This window comes from Acinonyx jubatus, chromosome B3, assembly GCF_027475565.1.
Source record: "Acinonyx jubatus isolate Ajub_Pintada_27869175 chromosome B3, VMU_Ajub_asm_v1.0, whole genome shotgun sequence".
NCBI lineage: Eukaryota > Metazoa > Chordata > Mammalia > Carnivora > Felidae > Acinonyx > Acinonyx jubatus.
In genome coordinates this window covers 57,651,467-57,670,603 of record NC_069386.1, presented here as the reverse complement: position 1 = coordinate 57,670,603, position 19,137 = coordinate 57,651,467, and the positions used below count along the sequence as shown (strand labels likewise).

The following is a 19,137-nucleotide window of genomic DNA, read 5'->3' as shown; positions in this document are numbered from 1 at the left end:
CTCAGAAACTCATCCTTCTTTAACTCAAAACTACAAGGAGAATGAAAACTAGACCAACTCTATTTGCAATACAACTAGAGACATCTGTAAGCCTAGACCACAATCCTTTGAGGAAATATGCTTCCTTTTTTTTTTCCAGAAGAAACAGAAAACAGGAGGACTAGGGGTAAGGTGGCAGACCTTTGACAGAATAAGGCAGCATATTCTCCAAGACTTTCAAATACAAGCACCCATTGCTCCCAGCATGTACCATGGCCAGCTCTGTGTATTCTTACTCTTTCCTAAATAAATGCTAAAGCTGAAAGGCTATGATTCAGGAGCATTAAAATGGGGACTGAGATGAGACCTCCTCAATGTAGGATGATAATGTGCATGATGAAGATAAGAATGTTTTAGGGGAGCATAATGGATGGGTCCCTGGCACTTGACTAGGGGATTGGTCAAGGGAAACATCTAGGATCTAGGAGATCTAGGATCTCTAAGATGGGACTTGAAAGTGAGGAAGTATAGCTGATAACAGACAGACAAAATGAGAAGACAAAGAAATATGTTCCAATGAAAGAACAAGATAAAACCTCAGAAAGAGAACTAAACAAAATGGAGATAAGCAATCTACCTGATAGAGTTCAAAGTAATGGTCATAAAGATGTTCAATGAACTTAGAAGAAGAGTGGATGAACTCTGTAAGAACTTCAACAAAGAGATGGAAAATATCAAAGATAGATAGAACCAATCAGAACTAAGGAATACAATAAATGAGAGTGCTGCCAACACCCTGGAGGAGAAGCAGAGGTCATTACTGAATTTGAAATATTTAAAGTGGATACAAAATTGAATTTGAAATATTTAAAGTGGATACAAAATTGAATTTGAAATATTTAAAGTGGATACAAAACTGTTTCAGCAATGCAGACAATTAAGTGTGTTGTTGTGGGCAATGGTGCCTTTGCTAAAACATGTCTCCTGATATCCTACACAGCAAATTACCATCAGAGTATGTACCGACTGTTTTTGACAACTATGCAATCACAGTTATGATTGGTGGAGAGCCATATACTCTCGGGCTTTTTGATACTATAGGGCAAGAGGATTATGACAGATTACGACCGCTGAGTTATCCACAAACAGATGCATTTCTAGTCTGTTTTTCAGGGGTCTCTCCATCCTCATTTGAAAATGTAAGGAGAATTGGGTGCCTAAGATAACTCACCACTGTCCGAAGGCTCCTTTCTTGCTTGTTGGGACCCAAATCGATCTCCGAGATGACCCCTCTTCGATTGAGAAACTTGTCAAAAGCAAACAGAAGCCTACCACTCCAGAGACTACTGAAAAGCTGGCCCGTGACCTGAAGGCAGTCAAGTATGTGCAGTGTTCTGCACTCACACAGAAAGGCCTAAATGTATTTGATGAAGCAATATTGGCTACACTGGAGCCTCCAGAACCGAAGAAGACCCACACGTGTGTGCTGCTATGAACATCTCCAGAGCCCTTTCCACACAGCTGGTGTCAGCATCGTACTAAAAGCAATGTTAAATCAAACTAAAGATTAAAAATTAAAATTTGTTTTTGCAATAATGACAAATACCCTGCACCTACCCACATGCACTCGTGTGAGACAAGGCCCATAGGTATGGTCCCCTTCCCCCTCACTACTAGTTAATTTGAATAATTGTGTATTGTAAGAAAAGTGGTTAGTACTAGTTTTTGTTTTGTTGTTTCAAAAAAACTTTTTTTTTGTTTAAAAGCAAGGCATGCTTGTGATGACTCTGTAAAAGACTAATTTGGTTGTTGGGAGCTGCTTCCAGGGCTCCATCCACTCTGCAGAATAATGAGACATTTAGGGTTTTTTTGTTTTTGTTTTGGGGGGGGGAGTATGTGTGGGGTTTGTTTTCATTTAGTCATGTTTTTTAAATTCAGTAACCATTTTACAGCCCTTAAGGGGAAGAGGACAGAATGACTCCACATTCCACTTCCTAGATCTAGTTTAGAACACTTGTCCCCCACCTGGTGCTCTTAGGAAGGAGTATAGTAAATAACTCATTTAGTAACATACTCCTTTTTGAAAGTTGCCTTTTCTCTCTACCCTTTTTTTTTTAAGGGCAGGTAAGCTAGTTTATTAAATGTTATATGGACACATACTTGTACATTGATTCTTATTTGACACTAACTTATGATGAAATTCTTATTCTATATATCAGTATAATTTGTGATGTGTTAGTAACATTGAAGTGGAGACTATAGTACTGTTTATCAGTACTTGAATTTGTTATAACATTTTTCATTACTCTCTTCCCTTATCTTTTTTTTAAATATGAAGTTTATTGTCAAATTGGTTTCGATACAACATCCAGTGCTCATCCCAAGAGGTGCCCTCCTCAATACCCATCACCCACCCTCCCCTCCCTCCCACCCCCCATCAACCCTCAGTTTGTTCTCAGTTTTTAAGAGTCTCTTATGGTTTGGCTCTCTCCCTCTCTAACTTTTTTTTTTCCCCTTCCCCTCCCCCATGGTCTTCTGTTAAGTTTCTCAGGATCCACACAAGAGTGAAAATACATGGTATCTGTCTTTCTCTGTATGACTTATTTCAATTGGTATAACACTCTCCAGTTCCATCCACGTTGCTACAAAAGGCCATATTTCATTCTTTCTCATTGCCAAGTAGTATTCCATTGTGTATATAAACCACAATTTCTTTATCCATTCATCCGTTGATGGACATTTAGGCTCTTTCCATAATTTGGCTATTGTTGAAAGTGCTGCTATAAACATTGGGGTACAAGTGCCCCTATGCATCAGCACTCCTGTATCCCTTGGGTAAATTCCTAGCAGTGCTATTGCTGGGTCATAGGGTAGATCTATTTTTAATTTTTTGAGGAACCTCCACACTGTTTTCCAGAGAGGCTGCACCAGTTTGCATTCCTACCAATAGTGAAAGAGGGTTCCCGTTTCTCCACATCCACTCCAGCATCTATAGTCTCCTGATTTGTTCATTTTGGCCACTCTGACTGGTGTGAGGTGATAGCTCAGTGTGGTTTTCATTTGTATTTCCCTGATGAGGAGTGACATTGAGCATCTTTTCATGTGCCTGTTGGCCATATGGATGTCTTCTTTAGAGAAGTGTCTATTCATATCTTCTGCCCATTTCTTCACTGGATTCTTTGTTTTTCGGGTGTGGAGTTTGGTGAGTTCTTTATAGATTTTGGATACTAGCCCTTTATCCGATATATCATTTGCAAATACCTTTTCCCATTCTGTCGGTTGCCTTTTAGTTTTGTTGATTGTTTCCTTTGCAGTGCAGAAGCTTTTTATCTTCATGAGGTCCCAATAGTTCATTCTTGCTTTTAATTCCCTTGCCTTTGGAGATGTGTCAAGTAAGAAATTGCTGCGGCTGAGGTCAGAGAGGTTTTTTCCTGCTTCTCCTCTAGGGTTTTGATGGTTTCCTGTCTCACATTCAGGTTCTTCATCCATTTTGAGTTTATTTTTGTGTATGGTGTAAGAAAGTGGTCTAGTTTCATTCTTCTGCATGTTGCTGTTCAGTTCTCCCAGCACCTTTTGTTAAAGAGATTGTCTTTTTTCCATTGGATATTCTTTCCTGCTTTGTCAAAGATTAGTTGGCCATACTTTTGTGGGACCAATTCTGGAGTCTCTATTCTATTCCATTGGTCTATGTGTCTGTTTTTGTGCCAAAACCATACCATGCTGTCTTGATGATTACAGCTTTGTACTAGGGGCTAAAGTCTGGGATTGTGATGCCTCCCACTTTGGTCTTCTTCTTCAATATTACTTTGGCTATCTGGGGTCTTTTGTGGTTCCATACAAATTTTAGGATTGCTTGTTCTAGCTTCGAGAAGAATGCTGGTGCAGTTTTGGTTGGGATTGCATTGAATGTGTAGATTGCTTTGGGTGGTATTGACATTTTAACAATATTTATTCTACCAATCCATGAACACGGAATGTTTTTCCATTTCTTTGTATCTTCTTCAATTTCCTTCATAAGCTTTCTATAGTTTTCAGCATACAGATCTTTTACATCTTTGGTTAGGTTTATTCCTAGGTATTTTATGATTCTTGGTGCAGTTGTGAATGGGATCAGTTTCTATATTTGTCTTTCTGTTGCTTCATTATTAGTGTATAAGAATGCAACTGATTTCTGTACATTGATTTTGTATCCTGAAACTTTGCTGAATTCATGTATCTGTTCTAGCGGACTTTTGGTGGAGTCTATCGGGTTTTCCATGTATAATATCATGTCATCTACAAAAAGTGAAAGCTTGACTTCTCTTTGCCAATTTTGATGCCTTTGATTTCCTTTTATTGTCTGATAGTTGATGCTAGAACTTCCAACCCTATGTTAAGCAACAGGGGTGAGAGTGGACATCCCTGTCATGTTCCTGATTTCAGGGGGAAAGCTCTCAGTTTTTCCCCATCAAGGATGATATTAGCTATGGGCTTTTCATAAATGGCTTTTATGATGTTTAAGTATGTTCCTTCTATCCCGACTTTCTTGAGGATTTTTATGGAGAAAGGATGTTGAATTTTGTCAAATGCTTTTTCTGCATTGATTGACAGGATCATATGGTTCTTTTCTTTTATTAATGTGATGTATCACATTTATTGATTTGCGAATGTTGAACCAGCCCTGCTGCCCAGGAATGAATCCCATTTGATCATGGTGAATAATTCTTTTTATATGCTGTTGAATTCGATTTGCTAGTATCTTGTTGAGAATTTTTGCATCCATATTCATCAGGGATATTGGCCTGTAGTTCTCTTTTTTTGCTGGGTCTCTGTCTGGTTTGGGAATCAAAGTAAGGCTGGCTTCATAGAATGAGTCTGGAAGTTTTTCTTCCCTTTCTATTTTTTGGAACAGCTTGAGAACGATAGGTATTATCTATGTTTTAAATGTCTGGTAGAATTCCCCAGGGAAGCCATCTGGTCCTGGACTCTTATTTGTTGGGAGATTTTTGTTAACTGATTCAATTTATTCGCTGGTTATGGGTCTGTTCAAATTTTCTATTTCTTCTTGTTTGAGTTTTGGAAGTGCGTGGGTGCTTAGGAATTTGTCCATTTCTTCGAGGTTGTCCAGTTTGTTGGCATATAATTTTTCATAGTATTCCCTGATAATGGCTTGTGTTTCTGAAAGGTGGGTTGTAATAATTCCATTTTCATTCATGATTTTATCTATTTGGGTCATCTCCTTTTTCTTTTTGAGAAGCCTGGCTAGAGGTTTATCCATTTTGTTTATTTTTTCAAAACACCAACTCTTGGTTTCATTGATCTGCTCTACAGTTTTTTTAGATTCCATATTGTTTATTTCTGCTCTGATCTTTATTATTTGTCTTCTTCTGCTGGGTTTGGGGTGTCTTTGCTGTTCTGCTTCTATTTCCTTTAGGTGTGCTGTTAGATTTTGTGGATTTTTCTTATTTCTTGAGATAGGCCTGGATTGCAATGTATTTTCCTCTCAGGATTGCCTTTGCTGCATCCCAAAGCGTTTGGATTGTTGTATTTTCATTTTAATTTGTTTAATTTCTTCTCTAATTGCCTGGTTGACCCATTCATTCTTTCGTAGGGTGTTTTTTAACCTCCCTGCTTTTGGAGGTTTTCCAGACTTTTTCCTGTGGTTGATTTCAAGTTTCATACCATTGTGGTCTGAAAGTGTGCATGGTATGATCTCAATTCTTTTATACTTATGAAGGGCTGTTTTGTGACCCAGTATGTGATCTATCTTGGAGAATGTTCCATGTGCACTTGAGAAGAAAGTATATTCTGCTGCCTTGGGATGCAGAATTCTAAATATATCTGTCAAGTCCATCTGATCCAATGTATCATTCAGGGCCCTTGTTTCTTTATTGATCCTGTGTCTAGATGATCTAGCCATTGCTGTAAGTGGGGTATTAAAGTCTTCTACAATTACTACATTCTTATCAATAACGTTGCTTATGTGTGTGAGTAATTGTTTTATATATTTGGGGGCTTCCGTATTTGGTGCATAGACATTTATAATTGTTAGCTCTTCCTGATGGATAGACCCTGTAATTATTATATAATGCCCTTCTTCATCTCTTGTTACAGCCTTTAATTTAAAGTCTAGTTTGTGTGATATAAGTATGGCTACTCCAGCTTTCTTTTGACTTCTAGTAGCATGATAGATAGTTCTCCATCCCCTCACTTTCAATCTGAAGGTGTCCTCAGGTCTAAAATGAGTCTCTTGTAGACAGCAAATAGATGGGTCTTGTTGTTGTTGTTGTTGTTTTTTTTTTAATCCATTCTGATACCCTATGTCTTTTGGTTGGAGCATTTAGTCCATTTACATTCAGTGCTATTATTTAAATATATGGGTTTAGAGTCATTGTGATACCTTTAGGTTTCATTCTTGTAGTGACATCTGGTACTTTGTGGTCCTTGCAACATTTCACTCACAGAATCCCCCTTAGGATCTCTTGTAGGGCTGGTTTAGCGGTGATGAATTCCTTCAGTTTTTGTTTGTTTGGGAAAACCTTTATCTCTCCTATTTTGAATGACAGATTTGCTGGATAAAGGATTATCGGCTGCATATTTTTTCTGTTTATCACATTGAAGATTTCCTGCCATTCCTTTCTGGCTTGCCAAGTTTCAGCAGATAGGTCTGTAGATAGTATACTATAGTATACTATAGTAGATAGTATACTAGATACTCTTATGTGTCTACCTTTGTAAGTTAAAGCCTGTTTATCCCTAGCTACTTTCAGAATTTTCTCTTTATCCTTGTATTTTGCCAGTTTCATATGATATGTCATGCAGAAGATCGATTCAAGTTACATCTGAAGGAAGGTCTCTGTGCCTCTTGGATTTTAATGCCTTTTTCCTTCCCCAGATCAGGGAAGTTCTCAGCTATGATTTGTTCAAGTACACCTTCAGTCCCTTTCTCTCTCTCTTCTTCTTCTTCTGGAATACCTATGATACTGATATTGTTCTGTTTGTACCAGTTAGTTCTCTAATTCTCCCTTCATACTCCTGGATTTTTTTATCTCTCTTTTTCTCAGCTTTTTTTTTTCTATAATTTTTTATCATTTTTTCTATAATTTTTTTCTTTAATTTTATCTTCTTTTTTGACATTTTCCATAATTTTATCTTCTAATTCACCTATTCTCTCCTTTGCCTTTTCAATCTCTGCTATGGCTGCCTCCATTTTATTTTGCACCTCATTTATAGCATTTTTTAGTTCCTCATGACTATTTCTTAGTCCCTTGATCTCTGTAGCAATAGATTCTCTGCTGTCTTCTATGCTTTTTTCAAGCCCAGCGATTAATTTTATGACTATTAGTCTAAATTCTTGTCCCATTATATTGCTTAAATCATTTTTGATCAATTCATTAGCTGTCGCTACTTCCTGGGGTTTCTTTTGAGGAGAATTCTTCTGTTTTGTCATTTTAGGTAGTCCCTGTGGTAGCTCCAAACTGCAGGACACTTCCCCTGCAGTGTTGGTGGGCAGGACCACAGTCAGACCCAATGTCTGTCCCCAGTTTACCACTGGGGCCACAGTCAGACTGGTGTGTACCTTATCTTCCTCTCTCCCAGGGGCAGGACTCACTGTGGAGTGGTGTAGCCCTGTCTGGGCTACTTGCTCACTGCCAGGCTTGTGGTGCTACTTTGATGGGATCTGACCAAGGGAATATTAGGTGGGGTGGATCCACAAGGTGCACAGGAATGGGAGGGGCAGGCTTAGCTCACTTTGCTGTACGTGGTCCCCTGCAGGAGGGGCCTGTAGCACTGGGAAGAAGGCTGGCCCATCGGAGGCATGGATCCACAGAAAACAGGATCGGGCATTTGTGCGGTGCAATCAAGTTCGGTGAGGGGAGCTGGTTCTCTTTGGAATTTCAGCTGGGGGATGGGAGAGGGAAATGGCGCTTGCCAGTGCCTTAGTTCCCTGCCGAGCTGAGCTCTGCCTTCCAGGGCTCAACAACTCTCCTTTCCGGTGTCCTCTCGCCCTCCCTGCTCTCTGAGAGCAGGGCTGTTGACTTTTAACATTCCAGATATTAAGTCCCGCTGGCTGTCAGAACTCACGGAGTCTGGCCCCTTCGCTTTTGCAAGCCAGACTTCAGGGGCTCTGCCATGCTAGGCAGGCTGCCCCTCCACCGCCCTGGCTCCCTCCCACCAGTCTGTGTATTGCACACCACCTCTCCGCCCTTCCTATCCTCTTCCGTGGGCCTCTTGTCTATGCTTGGCTGTGGAGAGTCTGTTCTGCTAGTCTTCTGGTGGTTTTCTGGGTTATTTAGACAGATGTGGATGGAATCTAAGTGATCAGCAGGATGAGGTGAGCCCAGCATCCTCCTATGCCGCCATCTTCCACCATCTCTCTCTCCACCCTTGAGTAGGTCCAGTACTTGATGAAACTCATGAAAGCGGGTGGAACCTGTGTTACCCCTCCTCTTCTCTAGGATGCACTCTATATGTGACTGTGACTTTCAGGGAAATTTGTTTGTCATTTTCTGATTTTTTTTTGAAATTAATTTCTAACTTCTTTCACTGATAAATGAAGAAAAGTATTACACCTTTTGAAATACACCCAGTGGATTGATTATGTAATTAAAAAACATTTTTTTCCCTGTCACTGTCTTATATGCTTAGCATAGATGTCCAGCTTAATAGCATATGACAAGGTGTTCCTAGAACACAATCAAAGACCTAGTAATTGAGGAAAGGTGAGTGGTGGTGCTAGAAGACAGATGTCTATGGAATGATGCACATCCTCTTTCAAGTTGGGAGGATGAAGACCTGCTTAAAGAAACTAGGGGTGGGAGTGGAGGTGGGGAGAACATTTAACAACATGGGACCATTCAGAGAAATCCCCTTATTTCTGTTTTGCGTATGAAGAACCCTAGAGTAGCTAGGTAAGGCTCTCTAGTTCAATTAAAAAAAAAAAAAGAATCATGGAGTCTTATGAAGACTCTTCATAAGTATTTTTTTTTAAATTTTTTTAATGTTTATTTATTTTTGAGACAGAGAGAGACAGAGCATGAACGGGGGAGGGGCAGAGAGAGAGGGAGACACAGAATCAGAAGCAGGCTCCAGGCTCTGAGCCATCAGCCCAGAGCCTGACACGGGGCTTGAACCCACGGACCACGAGATTGTGACTTGAGCTGAAGTCGGACGCTTAACCGACTGAGCCACCCAGACGCCCCTCTTCATAAGTGTTAATAGGGATTTTATCTGCTTATTTTGGTTGCAGTTCCCAATTTTTAAAAATGTTTAGGTAATCTTCTCCACCTTTCCCAAATCCTAATTCTTATAGATTCTGTTGAACCAATGCTTTCACATGTCTCAATTCTTTGTATATGCATTCTTTTCAGATGTATTAAACAAACAAAAACCCTTCACACACAAAAAGAATACAATAACTGAAATGAAAATACACCAGAGAGAAGCAACAGCAAATTAGAAGATGCAAAATGAATCAGTGATCAGGAGGAAAAGGTGATCAGTGGAAAACACCGAGACTGAACAAAAAAGGGAAAAAACATTAAAAACAAATTTTTAATGTTTATTCACTTTTGAGAGAGACAGAGCATGAGCAGGCAAGGGGCAGAGAGAGAGGGAGACACAGAATCTGAAGCAGGCTCCAGGCTCTCAGCTGTCAGCACAGAGCCTGATGTGAGGCTTGAACCCACGAACCATGAAATTATGACCTGAGATGAAGTCAGACACTTAACTGACTGAGCCACCTTGGAGCCCCAAAGAAAACAAAATTTTTTTAAATTAGGATAGGTTAAGAGACCTCTGGGACAACATCAAGTGTACTAACATATTCTAGGGGTCCCAGAACAGAAAGAAGAGAGAGAAAGGGGCAGATAACTTACTTAAAGAAACAAATGCTGAAAACAATTCCTTCCCTAAACTGGGGAAGGAAACAGACATCCAGGACTAGGAATCATAGAGCACTAAACAAGATGAACCCAAAGAGGTCTATAGACAGACATAATAATTAAAATGCCAAAAATTACAGCTAAAGAGATAATCTTAAAAGTAGCAATAGAAAAGCAATTAGTTATATACAAAAAAGCACCTGTAAAACTAATAGCTGATTTTTCACAGAAACTTTGCAGCTCAGAAGGGAGTGTCTTGATACACTCAGAGTGCTGAAAGAAAGAAAGAAAAAAAACCTACAACCAATAACACTGTATCCCAGCAAGGTTATCATACAGATTTGAAGGAGAAATAAAAAGTTTCCTGGACAAAATTTAAAGGAGTTCATCCTACCACTAAACTGGCCTTAAAGGGACTTCTTTAAGCAGAAAAGAATAGGCCATAACTAGAAGTAAGAAAATTATGAAAGAAAAAATTTCACTGGTGAGAGAAAACATACAATAAAGGTAGTAGATCAATCACTGATAAAGCTAGTATGAAGATTAAAAGAAAAAAATGTAAAATCAAGTATATCTACAGTACTTAGTTAAGGGATATAGAAAGTAAAAAAGATGTCAAATATGACATCAAACACATAAAACATGGAGGAAGTGGAGTAAAAATGTAGTGCTTTTAGAATGTGTTCAAATTTAAGTGACCATCAACTTAAAATAGATTTCTGTGTACATAGGGTATTATATATGAACCTTATGGTAATTACAAACCGAAAACCTATAATGGACATGTATACACAAAAAAATAAAGAGAAAGGAATCCAAGCATAAAACTAAAAAAAAAGTCATCAATTCATAAGGGAAGAGAGCAAGAGAAGAAAGGAACAGAGAAGACCTATAACAACATTAGAAAACAATTAACAAAATGGCAATACATACATATCTATCAATAATTACTTTAAATACAAATGGGCTAAATGCTGCAATCAAAAGATATAGAGTGACTGAATAGATAAAGAACAGGACCCAACTATATGCTGCCTACAAGATACTCACTTTAGGCCTAAAGATACACACAGACTGAAAATGAAGGAACAGAAAAATATATTCCATGCAAATGGAAAAAAAAAAAAAGCTGGGGTAGCAATACATATGTCAGACAAAGTAGACTTTAAAACAAAACTGTAACAAGAGACAAAAAGGGAAATACATAATGATAAACTGATCAATCCAATAAGAAGATATAACAATTGTAAATATCTATTCCCCCAATATATATATTCAGGGGTAACTAAATATATAAAGCAAAAATTAACAGACATAAAGGGAAAGGTTGACAGTAATATAGTAACAGTAGGGGACTTTAACATCCCACTCACATCAATACATAGATCATCCAGGCAGAAAAGCAATAAGGAAACAATGGCTTGAATAACAGACCAGATGGACTTAACAGATATGTATAGAATATTCCACCCCAAAATAGCAGAATACACATTATTTTCAAGTGCACATGGAACATTCTCCAAGACAGCTCATATATTAGGCTACAAAACAAATCTCAATAAGTTTAAGAAGAGTGAAATCATATCAAGTGTCTTTCTTTACTATAACAGTATGAAACTAGAAATAGTTATAAGAAAACCTGGAAAAACCACAAAGACTTGGAGGCTAAACAACCTGCTACTAAACAACCAATGGGTCAACAAAGAAATCAAAGCTAAATTAAAAAATACTTTGACACAAATGAAAATGTAAACCCAACATTCCAAAACCTTTGGGATGTAGCAAAACAGTTTTAAGAGCGATTTTTATAGTGACACAGGTCTCCCTCAGGAAACAAGAAAAGCCTCAAATAAACAATCTAACCTTACACCTAAAGGAACTAGAAAAGAACAATAAACAAAGTCCAAAGTTAGTAGAAGGAAGGAAATAATAAAGATAAGAGTGGAAATAAATGAAATAGAAACTAAAAATAATAACAGAAAAGATCCATCAAATTAAAAGCTGGTTCTTTGAAAAGATAAACAAAATTGATAAACCTTTAGCCAGGCTCATCAAGAAAACGAACAGAAAACTCAAACAACTAAAATCAGAAGTGAAGGAGAAGTAACAACCAACATCACAGAAACACAAAGGATTATGAGACTACTAGAAAAATTATATGCCAACAAACTGAACAACCTATAAGAGATATAGATAAATTGCTAGAAACACACAATCTTCTAAGACTGAATCAGGAAGAAGTTGAAAATCTGACTGAGCTGTTTACTGTACTCAAACTGAATAAAAACAAAACAGAAAACTTCCAACAAACAAAAATCCAGAACTATGTAGCTTCATAGATAAATGCTACCAAACATTTAAAGAAGAGTTAATACCTATTATCCTCAAACTATTCCAAAAAATTGAAGAGGAAGAAATGCTTTCAAATTCATTACATGAGGCCAACATTACTCTCATACCAAAACCAGATAAGGATGTTATGTAAAAAGAAAATTACAAGCCAACATTCCTGATGAACATAAACACAAAAATACTCAACAAAATGGTAGCAAACCAAATTCAATAATACATTAAAAGGATCATCCACCAAGATCAAATGTGTTTTATTTCAGGGATGCAAGAATATCCACCAATCAATCAATGTGATGCTTCACATTAATAAAGTGAAGGATAAAAATCATATGATCATCTCAACAAGTGCAGAAAAAGCATCTGACAAAATTCAACATCCATTCCCCATAAAAACTCTCAACAAAACAAGTATTGAGGGAACATAACTCAACATAATAAAGCCATATATGACAACCCTACAGGTAACATCATACTTAATGGTGAAAAGCTGAAAGCTTTCCTCTAAGATCAGGAAAAAGACAAGAATGCCCACTCTGACCACTTTTATTCAACATAGTACTAGAAGTCCTAGCCAGAGCAATCAGAGAAGAAAAAGAAAGAAAAAGCATCCAAATTGATAAGGAAGAACTAAAACTGTCTATTTGCAGATGACATAATACTATGCATAGAAAACCCGAAATACCCCTCCAAAAACTATGAGAACTAATAAATGAATTCAGTACAGTTACAGGCTACAAAATTATATACAGAAATCTATTGTGTTTCTATACACTAATAATGAAGTAGCAGAAAGATAAATTTAGAAAACAATCCCATTTACAACTGCACCAAAAAGAATAAAATATAAAATACCTAGGAATAAGTTTAACCAAGGAGGTGAAATACCTATCCTCTGAAAATTATAAGACACCGATGAAAGAAATTGAAGATGACACAAATGGAAAGATATATTGTGCTCATAATTCAAAGAAATAATATTGTTAAAATATCCATACTACCCAAAGCAATCTATAGATTCAATGCAATATCTATCAAAATACCAATAGCATTTTTTATAGAACTAGAACAAATAATCCTAAAATTTGCATGGAACTACAAAAGATCCTGAATAGCCAAAGAAATCTTGAGAAAGAACAAAGCTGGAGGTATCACAATCCCAGTTTTCAAACTATACTACAAAGCTACATTAATCAAAACAGTATGATACTGACACAGAAAATAGACATAGAGATCAATGGAACAGAATAGAGAGTCCAGAGATAAACCCTGGCATATATGGTCAATTATTCTATGATGATTAATTGAAGGCAAGCATATACAATGGAGAAAAGATAGTCTCTTCAATAAATAGTGCTGGGAAAACTAGACAGCCAACATGCAAAAGACTGAAACTGGGCTATACCATACACAGATAAGGTCAAAATGGATTAAAGACCTAAATGTAATACCTGAAACCATAAAACTCCTCAAACAAAACATAGGCAGTAAACTCTTGAACATCAGTCTTAGCAATATATTTTTTTTATCTGTCTTCTCAGGCAAGGGCAATAAAAGCAAAAATAAACAATTGGGACTATATCCAACTAAAAAGCTTCACAGTGAAGGAAACCATCACCAAAATGAAACAAAAACCTGTTAAATGGGAGAAGATATTTGCAAATGATACGAGGTTACTATCCAAAATATATGAAGAACTCATATAACTCAACACCAAAAAGAAAAAACAAGTAATCGAATTAAAAAATGGACATAGAAGCTGAATAGACGTTCTTCCAAAGAAGACATACAGATGGACTACAGACACATGAAGAGATGCTCAATATCACTGGGGCACTTGGGTGGCTCAGTTGGTTGGGCATCTGACTTCGGCTCAGGTCATGATCTCACGGTTCATGAGTTTAAGCCCTGCATCAGGCTCTGTGCTGACAGCTTGGAGCCTGGAGCCTGCTTAGGATTCTGTGTCTCCCTCTCTCTCTGCCCCTCCCCTGTTCATGCTCTGTCTGTCTCTCTTCAAAAATAAATAAACATTAAATTTTTAAAAAAGATGCTCAATATCATTAATCACCAGAGGAATCCAAATCAAAACCTCAATGAGATATCACTCCACACCTGTCAGAATGACTAGTACAAAAAGACAAGAAATAACAAGTGTTGGTGAAGAAGTGGATAAAAGGAAACCCTCATGCACTACTGGTGATAATGTGAATTGGTGCAGCAACACCAGTATGGAGGTTCTTTAAAATATTGAAAATAGAAACACCACATGATCCAGCAATTCCACTTTTGAGCATTTACCCAAACAAAACAAAAACACTAAACATTTATTATTGTTTTTGAGAGAGAGAGAGAGCATGCACAAGCAGGGGAGGGGCAAAGAGAGAGGGAGAGAGAGAATCCTAAGCAGGCCTTGTACTGTTAGCATGGACCCTGCTGCGGGGCCAAACCCATGAACTCAGATATCATGACCTGAGCTGAAACCAAGAGTCGGATGCTTAACTGACTGAGCCACCCAGGCACCCCACAAAAAGATTAATTATATTAAAAAGATATGTTCACTCTTATGTTCATTGGAGCATTACTTACAAAAGCCAAGATATGGAAGCAACCTAAGAGTCCATTAATAGATTAATGGATAAAGAAGATGTGATATCTACCTATATCTATATCTATATCTATATCTATATCTATATCTATATCTATTTATGTGTATATACATACATACACTATGGAATAAAAATGACTGAAATCTTGCCATCTGTGACAACATGAATGAACTTAGAGGATATTATGCTAAATGAAAAAATCAGACAGAGAAAGACAAATACCGTATGATTTCACTTATATGTGGAATCTAAAAAATTAAATGAACAAATAGGGGTGCTTGGGTGGCTCAGTGGTTGAAAGTCCAACTCTTGATTTCACCTCAGGTCATGATCCCAGAGTTCTGGGATTGAGCCCTGTCTCTGGCCACACTAAGTGTGGAGCCTGCTTAAGGTTCTCTCTGTCTCCTTCTACCCTGCTGTCCCCTATTTGTGTGCACTCTTTCTCTCTAAAATATTTAAAAAAGAAAAAAAAAAACCCGAACAAACAAAACAAAATGGAAACAGACTTATAGATACAGAAAATCATCTGGTGGTTGCCAGAGGGGAGAAAGATGAAGGGATGGGTAAAATAGAGGAAAGGGATTAAAAGGTACAAACTTCCAGTTATAAAATAAATAAGATATGGGGATGCAATGTACAGCACAGGAAATACAGTTAATAGTATGTAACAACTTTGTATGGTGACAGATGGTAGCCAGATTTACCGTGATCACTTTACAATGTATACAAATATTGAATCACTATGTTGTATACCTGAACCTCATATAATATGTATGTCAACTATATTCCAATTAAAAAACATGTTTTAATGTATTACTTTGGGCTACCAGCTCAAAATGGCAGGCTGCACCTACTTGTCCACCTTGTCAAAATCCTAATTTTATAAAATGGGGTGCCTGGGTGGCTCAGTCAGTTAAGTGTCTGACCTTGGCTCAGGTCACGATCTCACAGTTCATGAGTTCGAGCCCCGCATCAGGCTCTGTACTGTCAGTGCAAAGCCTGCTTCGGATCCTCTGCCCTCCTCTCTCTCTGCCCCTCCCCCACTCGCACTCTCTGTTTCTCTCTCTCAGAAATATATAAACATTAAAACAATTTTCATAAAGTATATATACCAAAGAATAAATCCATAACTGTGCTATAACATAGGGAATGCTAGCAGTGGACCAAAAACATTAGGGAATTTTGCATGATAATAAAGAAAATGGGATTTAGTGGTATAGAAACCAAACAGCTGAAAAATCTATAGTGCAACAGTAGAAAAACAGAAGATTGCTGAAGTGTTCAGTCTTGACAAAATTCTGTAATGACTCTAAATTTAAAGTCACTTATACTCACAGAAGAATGAGGCTAAAGAAAGGTCAGTTGAGTATCAATTGAGAGATTGGCAAAGATGGACCAATTCAGGCTTATTTTTCACTCAGACCCCAGATCAAGGTAGTTAGCATTCTTTATTGTCTTTCTTTGCCACTCCTTCACCGAAATTGTAGTTCTTCAAATACCCCAACTTTATTGAAAAGTCTCAGGTCCAACTCCTTACATTGGTGCAGGTCTAAGGATTGTTAAATCTGAGTTTTCCTGAGTCTCAGTAACTCTAACCTACCTCAATGCTTTTCTGTCCTATATTCTTTTTTTTGACTTAGGAATTTCTCTTTACTTTCTTGTACACTCAGGTATGCATTTCAAAGGATGTCTGTTACATCTTAATTGGCATTTCTGTGTTTTATAGTGGTGGGTTTTCCAGGATAAATGGTTCACAGTATTGCCAGAAATGGAACTTAAGAGTATATCTTTAAGCATTTTTTCTAAAAGAAAGGCTGAATAGGGAGTATATTCCATTGGAATAATTTCACTTCCAGGAATAATGGCCCTATTTTGTCCTGACATTTGAATAAAAGTTTGTGTAGACTTCAAATTTTAGGTTCCAAACATTTTCTGCTCAGTACTTTATGGACATTTTCTATTATTTGCATTTAGTGTTGCAGAAGAGAAATCCAATGCCAGTTTGATTCTCATTTCTTTTAGGAAATCTAAATGATCGTATAACTATTCAAGAAGTAAATCAGTACTTCCAGATAATACAAAATCAGAAAATAAAGCATCAATTCTAGAAGGTATACTGGTGAGTTTGACCAAATTACTCAAGGAACAGATAATTCTATTATTTTTTCACAGTCTCAGAGAAGAGATAAAGAAGGCACACCCCCCAATTAATTTTATGCAGTTAGTATTACTTAAATAAGAAAACCAGACAAGGATAGCTTAAGGGAAAAAAAAAAGAAAAAGAAAAGCAATCTCAGTCATGAACATAGAGGTTGAATCCTAAATAAAATATTACCAAACCAAATCTAGCAGTACATAATTAATATATCATGATCAAGATGGATTAGTTGCAGGAAAAGAAGGTTGGTTTAACATTAAATAACCTAGAAAAATCCTTGCACGTGTGTACTAGGAAACATGTGAAAGAATGTTCATAGTAGCATTGGTTGTATGGCAAAACACCAAAACAGTCCAACTGGCTATCAATAGTAAAATGGGTAAATAAATTTTCATCAATAGAATATTATACAGAAGTTAAAACAAATGATCTTTAGTTCTGTGTATCAACACAGATGAATCTCAAAAATTATGCTGACCAAAGAAAGCAAGTCATAAATACATAAAATATAATTTTGTTCATATAAACATCAAGATAGGCCACAAAGGAAATGATTAACACAAAATTCAGGATAGTAATCATCTCAGGAATATCGGGAGGGGCATATAGGTGGTAGAGTGTATGTATATAGATGATTTCTGGGGTAGCTGGCAAGGTTCTCCTTTCATGGCTCTTCATCTATTCAATCAATATGCTATACATTTATTTCATGCTGCTTTCTGTATGTTATGCTTAAAAACTTTTTAAGTTTTAAAAAATTAAGAAATTTTGCTCATTAAAAGATATCATTAAGAAAGTGAAAAGGTGGGGTGCTTGGGTGGCTCAGTAGATTAAACATCCAACTCTTGGTTTTGGCTCAGGTCATGATCTCATGGTTTGTGGGATCAAGCCACACGTTGGGCTTTGCACTGCGCTGACAGTGTGGAGCCTGCATGGGATTCTCTGTCTCCCTCTCTCTCTCTCTGCCCCTCCCTAACTTGTACTCTCTCTCTCAAAATAAATAAACAATAAAAAAAATCCTTTAAGAAGAAAGAAAGAAAGTGAAAAGGCAAGCCACAGAGTGGAAACAGATATGTGTGATGTATGTATCTAATGAGGAACTCACATTTATAATATGTGAAGAACTCTTATGAATAAATAAAAAAGACGCTGAATACACGCTTCACCAAAAGGGGAGATGAAAATGGACAATTAACATTTGAAAATGGGCCCAATATCCATAGTCATAAGGCAAATATAGATTAAAGCCACAGTGTAATACAGGTACATACCCACCAGAATGGCTAAAGTGAATATGCTAAGTCTTCACAGCACTGGTGGCCGTGTAAATCGATACTGCCACTTAGAAAACAGTGTGGCAGTATCTACTAAGGTGAATGTATGCCAATCCTATGACCCACTCCCACTCTTAGGTATATAACAAGAAAAAATATATGTATATCTATCTATCTATCTATCTATCTATCTATCTATCTATCTATGTATATTTACATATGAGCAGGAATGTTCTCAGCAACACTGTTTATAATAGCCTCAAACTGGTAACTACCCAAAGGTCTATCAATAGTAGAATGGAGGAATAAATTACGGTATATTCATACAATGTAGTACTATACAGCCATGAGGATGGATGGACTACAATTACATAGAACAATACGTATAAATCTCACAAATGTAAGGTTGACAAAAGAAGTCAACAACAAAAGAGTACCTAGTACATGGTTGTATTTGTATAAAATTCAAAAACAGGAAAAACTAATGAATAGTGTTGGAAGTCAAGACAGGGGTCAACCTTGATGAGGGATAGTACTTGAAGCAGGCCTCTGGGGGACTTCTGAAATGGTGGTAGTTTTCTGTTTCCTGATCAGGGCCATGATTACACAGATATGCATTTTGTGAAAAGTCACTGAGTTTTATGCATGATTCTGCATTTTTCTGTATATATGTTATTTCTATAATGTGTTCTTTAAAAAGGAGGGGAAAGGCCGGGATGATATTATGGTTGATGATATTATGTCACTGAGGAATCTGATTGACCTTCCAATTCTTTGTGCATGACTTGTAAAAAACAAAGCAAAACAAAACAAAAAGGAAGTAACTAGTAGAATGGAAATTGAAAGTAAAACTTTTAAACAACACATGGGGAAAGTGGGTGGAAGGGTATACAAGTAGAAACATTCTT

The 19,137-nt window shown here is 37.1% G+C and overlaps 1 protein-coding gene, 1 long non-coding RNA gene and 1 pseudogene across 7 annotated transcripts in view; 2 read left to right on the top strand and 1 right to left on the bottom strand.

Annotated features, from left to right (window-relative positions):
- The window catches only part of LOC128315955 (uncharacterized), a 55,938-nt gene that overhangs the window by 14,739 nt on the left and 22,062 nt on the right, over positions 1-19,137 (bottom strand). The window lies entirely within an intron of this gene.
- Positions 1-19,137, top strand: part of TRIM69 (tripartite motif containing 69) — a 39,109-nt gene that overhangs the window by 6,794 nt on the left and 13,178 nt on the right. The window lies entirely within an intron of this gene.
- On the top strand, positions 649-1,618 carry LOC106968582 (cell division control protein 42 homolog; annotated as a pseudogene).